The 14143-nt window shown below is 44.6% G+C and overlaps 1 protein-coding gene and 1 pseudogene across 1 annotated transcript in view; both read left to right on the top strand.

The window, feature by feature from the left end:
* The window catches only part of LOC124776784 (large neutral amino acids transporter small subunit 1), a 348969-nt gene that overhangs the window by 259261 nt on the left and 75565 nt on the right, over positions 1–14143 (top strand). The window lies entirely within an intron of this gene.
* Positions 11680–11797, top strand: LOC124778773 (annotated as a pseudogene).

The raw sequence follows: 14143 nt of genomic DNA, 5'->3' as shown, positions 1-14143 counted from the left end.
GACGAACATAAACATTTCCAGGCAATGATCGATTCACTGTTACCAGAGGACCCCAGTCCATTCCACGTAAACACAGCCCACACCATTATGGAGCCACCATCAGCTTGCACAGATCCTTCGTTACAACTTGGGTCCATGGCTTTGTGGCTCCTGTGGTACGCTCGAACCCTACCATCAGCTCTTACCAACTGAAATCGGGACTCATCCGATCAGGCCACGTATTTCCAGTCATCTAGGCTCACGAGCCCAGGATAGGCGCTGCAGGCCATGTCACGCTGTTAGCAAAGGCACTCGCTTCGGTTGTCTGCTGCCACATCCCATTAACACCAAATTTCGCCGCACTGTCGTAAAGGATACGTTCGTCGTATGTCCCACATTTATTTCTGCGGTTGTTTCACGCAGTGTTGTTCGTCTGTTTGCTCTGACAATTCTACGCAAACACCGCTGCTATCGGTCATTAACTGAAGGGCATCGGCCACTGCGTTGTCAGTGGTGAGAGTTAATGCCTGAAATGTGGTATTCTCAGCATTCTCTTGATACTACGGAGCTCGGAGTATTGAATTACCTAACGATTACTCAAATGAAATGTCCACTGCGTCTAGCTCTAACTACAATTCTGTGTTCATAGTTTGTTAATTCCCGTCGTGGGGCCATAATAACGCAGAAAATCTTATCACATGTATCAACTGAGTACAAATGACAACTCCGTAAATGCATTTCCCTTTTGTAGCTTGTGTACGTGACATAACCGCCATTTGTATTTGTGCATATCGCTATCCCGTGACGTGTATCATCTGAGTGTATATTTCGTGCTTAAGCTCCGAAGTTTGTCAGTTCGAGTTCTGTGCTACTGTGAAATAGAATCGACCTGCAGTGAATCCACGTTTTCAGTATGATATATGTCACTTCTGTGCCAATCGACTTGCTAGTAATCAAATTGCGGCCACGTCAAAAGTTTGCCGGAAACAATAAAACATTACCACTCAAGTTGGGCGCTGTCCAATCGATACCTTGTCAGGAGACACAGTACCTGAAGACATATTCTGGCAACTGAAGCCTCTAAGACCGACGGAGCAATAGATTTTGGTACAGAATTGCATATAAAATAAAGTATCGGTCACTTTTATGTTTGATAATACGATCTCACTTGTACAGTACATGGCTGAGTAAGTAGAGCGAGTGTTGTCTGTATATTATTTTCTTCTATCTGTGCTCTACACCCACTCAAAAGAAAATATTGCTCATTTGACCTTTGTAACTCGACACCGCTTCATTAAATGTTACTTGACGAAGACACAAAGAACTTAGTTGATCACGTGACTGTGTACTCACGTTCCACTTCAGAGATGTGAGCGTTATGATCTCGCACTGCAGATGTGGATAGTAACGGCGGAAGATTGTTTCTCGTAAAGAAGCGACTGCTTGGATTAGCGTTCTTAAATTTAGGAGAGAGATTACCGACGGAAACTGTAACGCTTGCCAAATACTACAGTTAAAGTACGTTGATGTTTTGTTGGTGACGGAAAGAGGGAGACGATGGTAGGAAGTAAGGTCGTGTGGCATTCCTGGCTGGAATACCCTTAAGGGTAGTGTCAGCCGCCTAATTGGAAAGGTTTACTTCCTGTCCTTCACACACAACGGTACCTTTTCTTAGCGAATTGTTAGAAACAATGGAGCCGCCGAGGTCGAAGTCCCCAACCGACGGACGGGTCACCATCAATAGTGTCACATGCCCTCACTTCATGAGACATAGCGGAGAGGTTTTGAATTTAATGAAGAGCATTGACGGAAATTTTGGTGATAGGAACTCTATGCCACGACTCTTCCTCCCCTTTGCCGTGAGGTAGAGTGAATCCAACCAACAGCACAGTGCTTAGCCAGTGGTCAACCATCCAAGTGTTAGCCAGGCCCAACATGGTTTCACGTGAGTGATCTGACGAGAATCGGTGTATTTAATGAGGCGAGGCAATGGCGGAGACGACGATGGGGATATGGGCAGATGTGTCATTAGACATCGTATTGCCATATTGTGAGCAGCTTCACAAAATAGCATGTCCGCCAAAATATTACAGCGTATAATGGCACAAAATTAGACGTCAAGGTTAGCAAATAAAATCTCAGAAAAATCGAGTGATTTGTATAGACGTTAATGCATTTATACACATTACATTCTGAGTAACGGGTGCCAAAGTTAGCGAAGTGTATTATCTAGAAACGGTGCCGGCGTACGTTTAGTTTCTGCACATGCAGGCCATGACATGGTTACATTCACAGCCGCATCTGAGGTGCAACATCATATCGTCGCGGAAGATAGGTTCGTTACCTACCAAAATGAACTTGAAGACCTAGTCAGCATGACAGTACCGTCGCGTTTACACCCGAGAAACAAGGTGGGGAGACAGTAGCAGCGTACCATTCTGTATTCTTACGAATGGAGCGCTGTCACCCACGAAATCTAGACACGATTACTCTGCAACTCACACTTAACTGCCTGGAAGATGTTTCATCGCACCACGTTCAGACTTTCTCTACCGTTCCATTCTAAAACGGCGAGCAGGAGAAACGGAAACTTGAGTTTTTCCGTGTGAGCTCTAATTTCTCTTATTTTCCGAGTATTGCGAGCACCATTTGTCGTATTTAGGTGGACGTCAACAAAATATTTTCACATTCGGAGAAGAAACTTGCTGTCTGAAATTTCGTGAAAAGAGCTTACACCAACGAAAAACGCCTTTTTTTTATTGATTGCCACCTAATCTCGCGCATCATATCTGTGACACAGTCTCACCTATTTCGCGATAGTAGAAAACTAGCTGTCCTTCTTTGAACTTTTTTCGATTTCCTCCGTCAGTCCTATCTGGTACGAAGCCCATTTGGCGCAACAGTATGTAAGAGGTCCGAGCAGATGTAATTTCGATGTATTGCTCATGCGCTGCCTGCGATATGCAAGGTATAATAGAGTCGCTGACCAGAGAGCAGTGTTGACTGAGTAGAAACTGTGTAGCTGTAGCAGTAAGTTGTTGCGAGTGGCTAGTCTGCGCTTGTCTGGAGTCTGCTCTGGTCTGGTATAGTGTATCGTGTTGGCTGGCCCGGTCGCGGTGCAGCGATGCCGGAGCCTGAGTATTATTGTATAAGGTAAAAAGCGGCCTCGCGTATATCTAGTAATGTTATGTGAACTCCCATGTAAATCTTTTAAAAATGTCCTAATAATAATCTTTGTCATATAAAGTAATTTCTAACAAGCATTCATTTCAATTTAAAGAATTTACTAATTTCTCCAATCCATGATCATTCCGATTGTTGCAAAAGAAAAATCAGTTGCTTCTTTTCATAAATGACAAATCTATCGGCCAGCATTGCACAGAGCTGTGCCGGAAAAATTTTATTGTAAGAGCAGATTTTTGGCGAATTTATTGAGGTAAGAATTTTTTTGCTTTTTTTATTCAGAATGATCTTACAGGGCCGTGACGCAGCACTGCTGTCGTCCAAAATTTGCCAGGTTACTGAATTTATTTTTTATTACGAGGTTTAAGAATTTTTCTGTTTCGAGTTTACATTAAATGAGAAAAGAATTTTGTGGGTACATTAAATGTGAATGCATTTCTGTACGGAGATTATAAATGGCAACCAATTTTGTTCTGAGGTTACACTAAAATTAGAGTCATCATATTCATATTATTTATTTTATTATAAATTTTGTGGGGAGGTTACAAGTACTCCAGAAAAGGACGGAAAAGCGTAGTGTAGGCAGTCTCTTTAGTACAGCTGTTGGCTCTTTCTTCTCTCTCTCAGTTAAATACAGTCTTTGGTTTGTTTTCCTCCACAACATTTTCTGTGCAATCGTCCAATTTCAGTTGTTCGTAATTACAATATCTAAGTATTTAGTTGAATTGATAGGCTTGAGATTTATGTGATTTATCAAGTAATTAAAATTTAACCGATTCCTTCTAGTATGCGTGTGAATGATCTCACAGGTTTCATTATTTTTTTCGCACCATACAGACAACTTGTCTAAATCATTAAATGTTTGTTCTGACCTACTAATGTCTTTCTTCTTTTTATTGTGACTTTGTCCCGCGTCGGCACAGGGTCGGCATGGTTAATGTAAGATGGCCAGATGCCGTTCCAGCCTCATCCCGTTAACTCCCCTCCCCTTCTATCATCCCCCCGATTCACTGGAGATCTATAAACGTAAAGCAAGTGACTGCGTCCCTTTAGTACGAAATCCGGATTTTTCATAGCTCCTATCTCCCGAGAAATGTTGGAACACGCGAGGCAACACATCTTACGACTTGTCTGAAAAGATAGTTAAAGATATGGGCGGGTTCATCGGGACCGACTGACCGCCGTGTCGTCCTCTGCGAGTGGCGTCAATGGATAGAGGGGCATGAGGTTAGCGCACCACTCTCTCGGCCGTTGTCAGTTTTGGTGACCTAGAGCCGGTACTGCTTGGTCAGCTATCACCTCAATTGGCATCACGAGGCTGAGTGCACCCGTACCAGTCTTCTCACCAACGAAAAACCCTTGGCAATGCCAGGAATCGAACCCAGGTCCTCAGCATGGTAGCCAGCCGCGATGACCACTCTAATGGTACCAGGGGTATAATACAGGGAACGAAGAGTTATTTACAACTTGTACAGAAATGAGACGTCTTCATAAGAGTCGATGGGGCCAGAAAGGGAAGCACTGGTTGAGAACGGAATGAGACAGTGTTGTAGCCTATCGCCGATGTTATTCAGTCTGTACACTGAGCAAGCAGTAATGGAAACCATAGAAAAATTTGCAGAAGGAAAAAGTTCATGTAGAAAAAATAAAAACACTGACATTTGGCCGGCCGGTGTGGCCGTGCGGTTCTAAGCGCGTCAGTTTGGAACCGCGTGACCGCTACGGTTGCAGGTTCGAATGCTGCCTCGGGCATGGATGTGTGTGATGTCCTTAGGTTAGTTAGGTTTAAGTAGTTCTAAGTTCTAGGGGACTGATGACCTCAGTAGTTAAGTCCCATAGTGCTCAGAGCCGTTTGAACCATTTGAACTGACATTTGCCAATGACAATGTAATTCAAAAATGGCTCTGAGCACTATGGGACTTAACATCTGTGGTCATCAGTCCCCTAGAACTTAGAACTACTTAAACCTAACTAACCTAAGGACATCACACACATCCATGCCCGAGGCAGGGTTCGAACCTGCGACCGTAGCAGTCGCGCTGTTCCGGACTGAGCGCCTAGAACCGCGAGACCACCGCGGCCGGCAAATGTAATTCTATTAGAGACAGCAAAGGAGTTAAATAAACAGTTGAAAGAAATGGACGGTGTTTTGAAAGAAGGATATAAGAGAAACATCAAGAAAGTAAGACAACGATAACGGAATAGACAGTTAATGAGACAATAAAAGTGGTAGATGATTTTTGCTATTTTGGCTGTCAAACTGCCTAGGGCCAAAGTAGAGTGGTGATAAAATGCAGACAGGCAATGGCAAGAAAAGTGTCCCCGAAAAATATAAATTTGTTAACATCGTATATAACTGTAAGTGTTAGGAAGTCTTTTCTGAAGGCATTTGTTTGGAGGGTAGTCTTGTGCGGAAGTGAAACGTCGACGATAAGTAGTTCAAACAGAAGCCTCTGAAATGTAATGCTATACGAAGTGCGAGACGAAAGTAATGAGACTGATTTTTTGTTTACCAAATTTTTTTTTTTTTTCAAACAACAATTTTGGCCCCTTCAAAGTAGCTTCCTTCGGCAGCTATACACCGACGGACTTGGTAGCAGCACTGAAAGGCTTCGACTGGTAGGGCCTTAACATTCTTTTGAATGTTCTCCAGAGTCCCAAAATGACGTACTGTTAAGATATTTTTCAACTGTGGGAAAAGAAAAAATCACAAGCACTCAGATCATGTGAACAGGGGGGGTGCGGGACAACAGAAACGCCTTTTGAGGTCAAAATTTCCGTGATGGAAGTGACCGTGTGACATGGGGCGTTGTCTTGCTGCAACATCCACTTGTCTGCAATGTCCGGTCTCGCTCGATTCATCGTTTCCCCGATCCTTTCAGGGATATCTCAGTAAAACATTTGGTTGACATCTTGTCCTGGAAGAACAAAATCTTAATGCACAATATCGCTACTGTCAAGAAAGCAAATCAGCATCGTTTCGAATTTTTATATGTTCATTTCGGTCGAGGAGATGTCTCAGTGTGCCCACTATTCATTTTGCCGCTTTGTCTCAGGAGAGTAGTCAAAAATCCAGGATTCATCACCTGTGTTCAGGCGACTGAGCCAGTCGTGGTCATTGACAGTCCTCTCAAGAAGATCGATGCACACGTTTCTTCGATTGTCCTCCAGCTCAATTGTGAGGTTTTTCGGCACTATTTTGGCACAAACCTTTCGCATGTGCAAAACTTCGGTAAAAATTTGAAAGTGATTAACGGGTCACCCATCATCATTAATTGTTAAACGTCAGTCTGATCTCACCAGAGCATCCACCTGCTCAAGAAGTTGGTCTCTCTGCGCCAGGTTCGGCTTAATCGTGTTCTCGGTCTTACAAAAATGATTTGTGCCAGCGAAAAACTTGTGCTCTTGATAAGGAATATTCCCTATAGGCCTGTTTGAACTTTTCAGTGGTCACACTCGCGGATTCTCCAAGTTTAACTCAAAAATTGATGGCACAACGTTGCTCTAAATTCCGCTGTTCCATTTTCGTAACAAGTCAGAAAAACACAATTTCACTGATGGCACTCTCAAAAGATCGCAGGATGGCTGTATGGAGCTGGAAGTCGGACTGAGCCTCTGGCAGATATGAACACACCGGTCTAAACAATCAGAACGCCACAGCGTTGCCGTACCGCTCGCAGTGTTCTCCATAACATTATTCTCACGCGCCTTGTAGAAGAATGCAAAAGATTAGATGGGTAGATCGCGTAACTAATGAGGAATTAGTGAACAGAATTGGGGAGAAAAGAAATTTAACTATAAGAAGGAAATGGCTGAAGGGACGAATTGTGAAGCTAGGCGCAAATTGAGACGCGTATAGCGCGTGTGGCGCGACGCAGCGCAGCGCGCATTTTTGTAACTTCACAGGTTCAAATGAGACCGCGCAAATCGCGACGCGACGCGACTGGGACGCGACACGCGCCTGCGCCAGGTCGCGCGGCGTTGTGGTTGTGGCACAGTTTCTCGCGTCGCGCGTGCCTCGCTAGCACCGTGGGAAATTTGAGACGGGGAGCTGGAAAGTAGACTGGCCATATGCTCACATCGGACTGGTGCAGTGGTAGTATTGCCCATACGATAAATGTTGCCTTGTTGTTGTTGTGGTCTTCAGTCCTCAGACTGGTTTGATGCAGCTCTCCATGCTACTCTATCCTGTGCAAGCTTCTTCATTTCCCAGTACTTACTGCAACCTACAGCCTTCTGAATATGCTTAGTGTATTCATCTCTTGGTCTCCCTTTACGATTTTTACCCTCCACACTGCCCTCCAATGCTAAATTTGTGATCCCTTGATGCCTCAGAACATGTCCTACCAACCGGTCCCTTCTTCTTGTCAAGTTGTGCCACAAACCCCTCCCCAATTCTATTCAATACCTCCTCATTAGTTATGTGATCTACCCATCTAATCTTCAGCATTCTTCTGTAGCACCACATTTCGAAAGCTTCTATTCTCTTCTTGTCCAACCTATTTATCGTCCATGTTTCACTTCCATACATGGCTACGCTCCATACAAATACTTTCAGAAACGCCTTCCTGACACTTAAATCTATACTTGATGTTAACAAATTTCTCTTCTTCAGAAACGCTTTCCTTGCCATTGCCAGTCTACATTTTATATCCTCTCGACCATCATCAGTTATTTTGCTCCCCAAATAGCAAAACTCCTTTACTACTTTAAGTGTCTCATTCTCTCAGCATCACCCGACTTAATTCGACTACATTCCATTATCCTCGTTTTGCTTTTGTTGATGTTCATCTTATACCCTCCTTTCAAGACATTGTCCATTCCGTTCAACTGCTCTTCCAAGTCCTTTGCTGTCTCTGACTGAATTACACTGTCATCGGCGAACCTCAAAGTTTTTATTTCTTCTCCGTGGATTTTAATACCTACTCCGAATTTTTCTTTTGTTTCCTTCACTGCTTGCTCGATATACAGATTGAATAACATCGGGGATAGGCTATAACCCTGTCTCACTCCCTTCCCAACCACCGCTTCCCTTTCATGCCCCTCTACTCTTATAACTGCCATCTGGTTTCTGTACAAATTGTAAATAGCCTTTCGCTCCCTGTATTTTACCCCTGCCACTTTCAGAATTTGAAAGAGAGTATTCCAGTCAACACTGTCAAACGCTTTCTCGAAGTCTACAAATGCTAGAAACGTAGGTTTGCCTTACCTTAATCTAGCTTCTAAGATAAGTCGTAGGGCCAGTATTGCCTCACGTGTTACTGTGTACTAAATTTTATTGTCTTTGGGTAGTGTTTCGTTTTTCTCCTTTTAAACGCTCCAGCTTTCTTCGTTAGTACATTATACTTTTCTGTTATTTATATCTGTATAGTTTTGTTTTGTTTTGTTTATCTTCTGTCAAGAAAAATGCGTACTTCAGTAACTGATGAGCCATTGGCCGCTGGAATTGTATCATATGCCTCCGCGATCGCAAGAAGGGACAGAGGGTAGTGAATAAGGAAGCAAGGAATATTATAAAATCGTGTGATTAAGAAGCAAGGCAGGAAAGTAAAACACGGTTATCTTCTCGCTGCCTAGTATACTGGCGTAACTGTACGATCTGTTACAAAAATTTAGAAAGGGATAATCGCCACAGGTGTGATCTCTTTGTGCTCCTTGTAAAAAATGACCTATATCTGATGTATAGAAGTCTCACTTTGATTACATGGTTATGGATGTAATAATGTAATACGACACACTGTACTACATGCATGTGAACATCACATTTCCACTGCAAGTTAGAAACAGTCGAAAAGCAGTCACAAATAACAATGTTTTAATTGGTTCGCCGTGATGAGAAAAAGCATTTCAATTGATGCATGCACATTATCAGCATTAATAAACTAATTATACAACAGACTACACAAATGTAGAAAATGGTCGGTTTTATTAAGAAAGTAGGAATATCTTAAAAGAGTGTTATGATTAGATATATTTAGTTTGTTGAAATGTACTGCTGACGAAAGCAGATCTACTTTCATGACAATGTTTTTCGATCTCCAACTCACAAGGCACACATGGCTAGCTTGTGCATTTCTGTCGTGCCTATTATCCTCCGCTGCTGACAATACACTGACCATTGTGTTGTGCGACTGATCAATTGTTTATTTTTCTCAATAACAGCTATTTTATTGGCGATCACACATTGCCAGTTTGGCAAGCCGTAGGTGAGTAACCAGTATCTTGTATGTGCCTATCATTCCGTCTGAAGGTACGCTCGTCATTATTTTAATACTGGTCAGATCAAGAGAAGGAATAAAATCCTTTGGTAAGTTTCCATTCCAGTCGCTCAGTGTTAAAAATACGATGGATTACGGGGATTCCACCAAAATTCCAACAGAATTGGCAATCTATTTTTGTGTGAGTTGTTAAACTTTTCTCATTCGAAAAAGCATCACCGTTTGTGAGTAACGGCCACATTTCTCTTGGTGACTGGTTTGATTGTACTTCCTTTGTCAAAGTGTACCTTCCCAAACTCATTTCACAGCAGCTAGTGAGACAGAACTTCGAAACGGAGTGACTCATTAAACAAGTAATTGGCAAACACAGAGCTCAATAGCTTACGAAATACCTCATAGTGTCGGTTTGCAGTAACATAAAAGAAGAAATTTCATGTTTATTTTCATACTAGTAAGCTCTTGTTTCGCTACCTGTCGATAACTCTTAAAAAATTACAGTCACTGGAGTGAAATAAATAAAAATGGAAGTATAAGTACTAATATATATATCGCCATAGATAAGAAAGTTCCGTGTGTTTAAGAATTGGCAAAACACTCTCCTCCTTGTGTGCTATCATTCACCAAACGTCCGTTTCGCTGTCTAGAGCGGTTTAGGAGATATGAGAGAGGTTGCGAGTATTTCATTCTCGGCCGGCCGTTGTGGCCAAGCGGTTCTAGGCGCTTCAGTTCGGAACCGCGCTGCTGCTACGGCGCAGGTTCGAATCCTGCCTCGGACATGGATGTGTGTGATGTCCTTAGGTTAGTTAGGTTTAAGTAGTTCTAAGACTAGGGGACTGATGACCTCCGATGTTAAGTCCCATAGTGCTCAGAGCCATTTGAACCATTTCATTCTCGCGGGCGTGAGATCGGAAGTGAGCGCACTACATGGGATCCATTTTCTCGAGGTCGGAGGCAGATAGAGACCTCCTCCCAAGTCTAAACAAAAATTCAACATGTTAGCTAAATTGCTTACGCAACAACATATGGTGTGATAAGCACCAAACGAAAAATCATAGCGACCCCTAATTTTTGTTGCAAACTTTTTGACTTTTGCGTAGTGTCTTACCAAAATGTGTACATCACAATAAGAATCGTCGTTAGCGAGATGATGGGCACTTCGCCACGAAGCTGACATATAACGCTACAAGTAAGGCAAAAATCATATATTTTCAGTGAAAAGTTTGAGGAAGATAAAAGGTTGCGCGCGCTTCGGTTCTGTCAGCGCAGAGCGTCGCCAGTCGGAGCGTGCGAAGTATGGTGTAGGCGTCGCTATATGCTCGCGAAGTGTAATGTACGCGTCGCAATATGCGCTGGAACCGCGCGACTCGTGCGGCACGTGCGTGTCGCGCTGTTGTGTCGTGTCGCGTCACATGTGCTATACGCGTCTCAATTTGCGCCTAGCCCTAGACATTACTTTTGGAAAGACGTGCGTGTGCATGTGTGTGTGTGTGGGGGGGGGGGGTAAAATTAAAGAGAGGGGCCAAGAGACGAATACAATAAGCATGTTCAGTTGTATGTTTCAGTAGTTGTTCAGAGACGAAGATGCCTGCACAGGATAGAGTAGCATGGAGAGCTGCATCAAGCCAGCCTTCGGACTGAAGACACAACAACAATCGTTCCCTTGCTGTGTTTCCACCTTGTAAGGACCACAGTGAGCTTTGACTGGTACTAAAGAATGCTTCTTGTCGTAAAAGACACAGCCGCTGCCCTCACAATCAGTGGTTGTTGACACTAGGACTAGGCAGGCAGAGCGTCGGGTGGGCCGTGTGCGCAACAGGCGGCGGAGTGCGGCAGTGGAGCCACAACCCCAGACAGGCGTCCCCATTAAGTCAGCTTTTGTCGCGGCGCGGTGCTGCGGTAATTGGACAAACACTTGCTCCTCTCATGAGGCCGAGGGGTCGCTGGATGGGGCGTGTGATGGCCGTGAACTCAACGTCTACAGACTCTATCTAGCTGGCAGTGCTGTGGACAATACCACACGCTTCCCACACGTACGCCCATTATCGGAAGTACGTTCGAAAGAGGATCGAGCGGAGTTTAGGGCTGGATTGAAGGTTTCTTGGTAGAGAGGACGCAGTATGTTATACTCGATGTACATTCGTCGACAGATGTGGAAGTAGCCTCATATGTGCCCCAGGGAAGTGTGTTGAGACCGTTGCTGTTCATATTGCGCAGGGTGGCGCGTAATCTACCAACTTCAAATGATAACGGAAACATGCTGAATGCAAGTAATAATTTAATATAGTTACGAAATACGATTGGCAACGGCCTTGCCGCAGTGGATACACCGGTTCCAGTGAGATCACCGAAGTTAAGCGCTGTAGGGCGTGGTCGGTACTTGGATGGGTGACCATCCAGGCAGCCATACGCTGTTGCCGTTTTTCGGGGTGCACTCAGCATCGTGATGCCAATTGAGGAGCTACTCGACCGAATAGTAGCGGCTTCGTTCAAGAAAACCGTCATAACGACCGGGAGAACGGTGTGCTGACCCCACGCCCCTCCTATCCGCATCCTCCACCGAGTATGACACGGCGGTCGGATGGTCCCGGTAGGCCACTCGTGGCCTGAAGACGGAGTGCTTTTTTTTTACGAAATGCTATTTAATAAATTAGCAATTACTACACTTGTAGCACATAACTCATTGCACCTTGAAAACAATTTCCATCAAATATCCCCCGTATGCCTGGATGCAATGCTGAAGGCGTCGCGGGCAGGCTTCCTAAGACTCCTTAACATATTTCGTGCCAGCAGCTGTGGCCGAGAAGTTCTAGGCGCTTCAGTCTGGAACCTCGCTGCTGCTACGGTCGCAGGTTCGAATCCTGCCTCGGGCAGTCTTAAGTATGAAGTTGTCTGAAAACGGTTGGCAGAAATCCTTTCCTTTACCTAGCCCCAGAGGAGGTATTCCGGAGTCGTTAAACCTGTGTAACGGGGTGGGCATGTCACATCACCACAGCGTTATGTCATACGGTTTGGAAACGTTTGTTGGAGTACAATCATATTTCGGCGTGCTGAGCCAGCCATTCCACCATCCTGCTGAAAACAAATGTTATTCAACAACGCTCTTGACTGCAATTGCGGAGTGGGGAAATACTGCAACGTTTCACTGCAGCTTTCACTGTTGCGACACGTCGGGCGTCATCCTCAAAGTAATAGAGATCAGTAGTTCTACACATGCCAACTGTACACTATAACACAGCTTCTGGACTCACGTAAACGTCGTGTATTTTCCTGAGACCAGAACCGGAAGTTCTTCTTACTAACTTACCCAGTCATGAAAACATTTACTTCATCGGACAGATGAGTTCAAATGAGTGTGTATTCCTAAGGGACCAAAGTGCTTAGGTCATCGGTCTCTAGACTTACACACTACTTAAACTAACTTATGCTAAGAACAACAGACACACCCATGCCCGAGGGAGGACTCGAACCTCCGACGGGAGGGGCCGCGCAATCAGTGACATGGCGCCTCCAGCCGCGCGGCCACTTCGCACGGCACTTCATCGCACTTCAACAGTCGTTGGTGTAACAGTGGGTCACGTTTTACCATTGCAAGAATGTAGGTGCAGTCTTCCTTTTTGCGTATCAGTGTCTCTAGACTCTTGAACCACCTGCAGGCGGCCGAAGTGGCCGTGCGGTTAAAGGCGCTGCAGTCTGGAACCGCAAGACCGCTCCGGTCGCAGGTTCGAATCCTGCCTCGGGCATGGATGTTTGTGATGTCCTTAGGTTAGTTAGGTTTAACTAGTTCTAAGTTCTAGGGGACTAATGACCTCACCAGTTGAGTCCCATAGTGCTCAGAGCCATTTGAACCTGCAGGCTATGCATATGAAACTTCAAACAATCCAGCAAGTGGGCCAGTGAACGTCACGTCAATTGTAATGTTTGTGCATTTCGCCGGACTGAACGCCTGGGACTGTGTTCAGATTCTCACACTTCGAACACTTCTACCCCGTCCTCGTCACTTCCAGTTCAAAACACTGTCAGTGGCCCTCCACCGTCTCACGCACACCTGAGAATATTGTGTGTGTCGGGTACAACGGAATGTCGGTCATTACTGTACTGCCCGTCGAGCCTCCGTCATAATACAATCCCTATAAAGGCTTCCACCGCCGCAGTTCGCATCTGCACAGACCACCGGTCAGTGACATGCTATTTGCCTGACTCTCTACTATTCATTGATGTACACAACGTCCATTAGGTCAGGGTTGCCAAGATACAATACGCGACATTCATTTAACGTATGGCACTATCTACGTGGTTTACATTGGTTATACGATCAGTGATAAAATAAGGGTACCCGCGCTAGAGGTATAGAAAAGCATTTGTTTTTATTTCAGTAACTATCAAGGGTTATAAATTAATTTGCCCAACATTGCACACGTGAGGTCAAACATTTTTAAGCATTCTTTTGCAGTGCAATGTTGTCACTCTACGTAGCTCGACAGATATGGATACGGTGCTCCACTTCCTGCCTCACTTTCATGGGCATGACAGCTGTTAGGGTCTCTACTGCGGCGTAGATCCGTTGTCTCAAATCTGTCAGATCTCTAACCTTTGTTCTGTAAACAATTTCCTTGATAAGCCACCATGCACTGCAATCCAACGGAGTCATATCGGGAATCCGAGAGGGTCATGCAACGGGAGCCCCCTTCCGATCCAATGCTCGGGAACCGTCTCTTGGAGAAATGGGATGATGGCGTTATCCTCCTGGCAAATGGTGTGGAGAG

This window comes from Schistocerca piceifrons, chromosome 2, assembly GCF_021461385.2.
Source record: "Schistocerca piceifrons isolate TAMUIC-IGC-003096 chromosome 2, iqSchPice1.1, whole genome shotgun sequence".
NCBI lineage: Eukaryota > Metazoa > Arthropoda > Insecta > Orthoptera > Acrididae > Schistocerca > Schistocerca piceifrons.
The sequence above is the reverse complement of the archived record's forward strand: the minus strand, read 5'-3'. Positions and strand labels throughout refer to the sequence as shown.